The sequence below is a fragment of the Lissotriton vulgaris genome, chromosome 7, assembly GCF_964263255.1.
Source record: "Lissotriton vulgaris chromosome 7, aLisVul1.2, whole genome shotgun sequence".
Classification (NCBI taxonomy): Eukaryota; Metazoa; Chordata; class Amphibia; order Caudata; family Salamandridae; genus Lissotriton; species Lissotriton vulgaris.
Genome location: NC_141695.1, coordinates 462069106 through 462073003, shown reverse-complemented (window position 1 = coordinate 462073003; position 3898 = coordinate 462069106). Strand labels below are relative to the sequence as shown.

Below are 3898 nucleotides of genomic sequence, written 5' to 3'. Positions count from 1 at the left end.
CTAATTTAGCCGACAGCTCTTTCCAGGAGAGAAAGCGGTTAGGCTGCCAAGACAATAATAAATTCAGCACCAGGTTCACATCCCAAAGAACCAAGTAATGGGGCTCTGGTGGTAATGCCAATCTGATGCACCGCAAGAGTTTGCACACGAAAGGGTGTTCCCAGAAGGTAGCCCCGTCCACTGGAGCATGGCCCGCTGAAATTACAGAGCGAACCGCGTTCACGGACCTATACGCCAAGCCCTATTGGACTAATTCCGCCAAATAATTCAGAACATGGGTTAAGTCAATGACCACGGGATCCACTTCCCGTCGTAAACACCAGCATACCCATTGCGTCCATGCCGATTTATATCGTTTGGACGTGCTGTCTGCCCAAGCTCGGGACAGCAAGAGTTCAGCGTGTCCCGAAAGGCCCGACAGTCGCCAACGTTGCCTGTAATCTGCCATGCTATGAGCTGCAGGGAGCCTTCCTCCAACAGGCGGTGAGGAGTCCCTTCCGGACTCAACAGGCGATGTTGAATTTGGAGGAGTCGGATTGGAAAATCCCAAGAAAGTCCCAGAAGAACCGGAAACCAGACTTGCGACCTCCAACACGGGGTTATCAGCACCACAGACGCCAACTGTCGGCGAACCTGGGCCGTCACCCTGGTGATCATGGAAAATGGGGGAAAAGCATACCCCCTCTCCCGGCTCCAATCCTGACTGAACGCATTGCACGCTGTCGCCAGAGGATCCGGCCTCCAACTGAAAACCGGGGGAGTTGCCGATCAAGCTGGCACACAAAGAGGTTGACCGAGAAAGGACCCCATCTCTCTTGCAGGTAGCGGAAAACTTCCGGATCCAGCTTCCAAACACTGGAATCTCGAAGGTAACGGGAGTGCCAATCCGCCACAAGATTCTCTTTCCCTGGGAGATATTCCGCTGTCACTGATATCTGATGTTCTAGGCAGATTTCCCAAAACTGTTTTGCCATGATCGCCAACGCCTTGGATCGTGTGCCCCCTAGGTGATTTATGTACCGTACGGCCGACACATTTTCCGTCTTCAAAAGGACTGAGGCCTCAACTCGATCTTTGGTCCAACACTGAACCGCAAAAGAGCCGGCCAGAAGTTCCAGACAGTTGATGTGAAGCAGTTGTTCTTGAGGAGACCAACTGCCGCCGGTGGAAAACTCTCCACACCGTGCACCCCAGCCTGCGCAGCTGGCGTCCGACTCTATCACCAAGTCAGGTGCTGAGCCAAAAATTGCTCTCCTTTTTCACGCCTCCATGTGGGAAAGCCACCATTCTAGTTCTTTGCGTACCTCTTCGGTCGGGGGAACCACTTGTGAATAAGTGAGACGTTTTCATAGATGGTGCGCCTTCAGGCGCTGCAGGGCACGGTCTGCAGATTGCCAAAAAGAGGCCTACCAACCGAGCAATCTGACGCATGTAGGTTCCCTGTTTGGCCAAGGTCTGCCGGATCTCGTGTCTGATCTTGGCTACTTTCCTGGAAGGCAAACTGAGTGTGGCTGACGTGGAGTCAATCACGAACCCCAGGAAGGTGGCCTTTCGAGTTGGAACCAAGAGGGACTTCTTCTCGTTGAGAATGAACCCCAACGACTGGAGAAGCGGAACCGGTAACTGCAGATGATCCTGCAACTGCGACGAATTCTGACTCAAGAGAAGCATATCGTCCAAGTAGACGATCACGCGGACCCCACGAGTCCGCAGGTATTTCACCACGGGTTTGAGAACCTTGGTGAAGCACCATGGGGACAAGGAGAGACCGAAAGGCAGACAACGGAACTCGTAAGCCTGTCCTCGCCAGAGGAACTGAAGGAAGCGCCTGTGATGGGGAAAAATCGGAACCACTAGGTACGCATCCTTCAGATCCAAACGTACCATCCAATCGAGTGGCTGAAGCACATCCCTGAGCAAATGAACGTAGCTACGAAATTCCCAAGTTCTTTTATAAACGCTCTCCAAACAGCCCTCCTTGCACTGAGGCTCCTGCTTCGGAACCTGCCAAGTCCCCAAGCTTGGGGTCGACCTTAATAAATAAGGACCTGCGCCTCTCCGTTGAGAGGCCGCAGTTAGCATTACCTACGAAACATATCGCTCTCTGAGCCCAGGCTGACAACACCTCAGGATCGATCAGGGACCCTGAGACGCGGGCCTCCTCCGCCATGTCCAGTATCTTGGCGAGGGGACCGGTGATGTCAAGCAACTTATCCTGACACGCACGCCAGGAGCGATCTATCCTCTTCTTGGGTTCCTTAATGAATTTGGCTAAGAAGGTCGCCATCTTGCTCTCGATGTCTGGGGTAATTGACACTTTGCCCTCTAAAGCTGGTCAGGGGCACTCAGCTTGCAGCCTGCTTCGCACCTCGTTCTCCAATGGCTTTCTAAGGCGGGAGTCCAAGTATGAGGCTGCTTTTTCTGCCGGGACCCACTCCGCGGATCGGGGGTGAACAATGTCATCCGGTTCCAACATATCTGCAATCGTCGCCTTGGGAGGGTCCGTGGTACCCGAAGGCCTCCGTGAGCGTGATGAACCAGCGTCATCGTCTGATGCATCCGGGGAATCCCCTTGCTGCATCTCCGGAGACACCGGCGCGCGGACCTCCCCTCCGGGGCCAGGAGCCTGGGGAAGAACAATGGGGGCAGTATGTTCCAGAAACGCCTGCTTGAGGCGCTCAAAAGCATCCGTGTCTACCTCACCAATGCACTTCTTCTTAGGAGGCGGAGGACCGTGACCGTCGGAGGCTTGGCCAGAACCGCCCGACGTCACTGGAGCTGTAGGGGAAGGTTGACCCACCTTCGCGCAGAGTTGCTCAATTTTGTCAGCTAAACGCTGCTCCATCGGGGTCATGAGGTCGGACACCGCCTTGTGGATGGAGTCATCCACCTTGGCGTAAAAGTCGTTGTCCCATTGTAAATAGGCCAGGGAGTCGTGCTCCTCTTTGTAATATTCATGCTCCATAGCGAGCAAATTCCAAGCACCTGTGCACAATCCTGGGCACCTAGTACACAATGGCTGCCACACAATAAGGAAACTCTTTCCCCTCTTCACGCGGTAAAATATGGGGGTGAGGGTCTCTCAGGCATGCAGCCCCAGGACACCCACGCTCCCTCAGTTCCACGAGAATCTGCCGCCTGACAGGGTGTCCGAGGGGCCTATGCAAGGTGTCCCCCTCCAACTTTACCTACCCGACCTCTGGCAATCGAGCGTGAGCGGGAGCAGATCCCTGGTGCACCGCACCACTACCGACCCGCAGAGCTGGCGTTTTCAAGGGCCAAACAAGGATAGAGACCCAGACAAACTGGGCGATTCGTCAGGCGGGCCGGGCGCGGACATTCAAGGGTGACCGGAGAGTGTCTGATTCTCCTCTGCAAATCTGTCACCGCGCTCTGGGACCCCAGTCGCATCGCCCCGACAGCGGCCTCTAGCGGTCGGAGGACCGCACCACACACAAAGCAAACGGGCAGCCACGTAAGGAGCGCACTAGCGTTCCTGTGGCGAGTAGGGAATCTAGAAAGAGAGGAAAACCCCCCCCAATCAAGAACGCACACAGCAAAAACAAATTCCCCACAACAGTAAACGGGAAAGAAACCAAATGCACTTATCTCTAGCTGCTGAGCAGCGAAGAAAGAGGAAGTGCAGGAAGTGATAGAGTGATTTATAGGATGACCTTTCATGAAGAGTGAAGAAGGACTGGATAGAGACTGTGGTTTTTCTTTTCCCGAGTGTTATGGGAAATGTAGTTGTTATTGAGTTATTAAAAAATCTGCTGTGCATAAAATTTGAATAAAGCATAATCCTCACCTCCGGTCCTGACATAGAATTACTGCGGAGCTGGTTTTTTCATGTTCAATGAAAGTGAAGGTGAGTTAAAAATGTCTAGATTGTGTCACA

At 53.6% G+C, this 3898-nt stretch overlaps 1 pseudogene; it reads right to left on the bottom strand.

The window, feature by feature from the left end:
* Positions 1–241: 241 nt before the first annotated feature.
* On the bottom strand, positions 242–1753 carry LOC147701868 (uncharacterized; annotated as a pseudogene).
* Positions 1754–3898: the final 2145 nt, after the last annotated feature.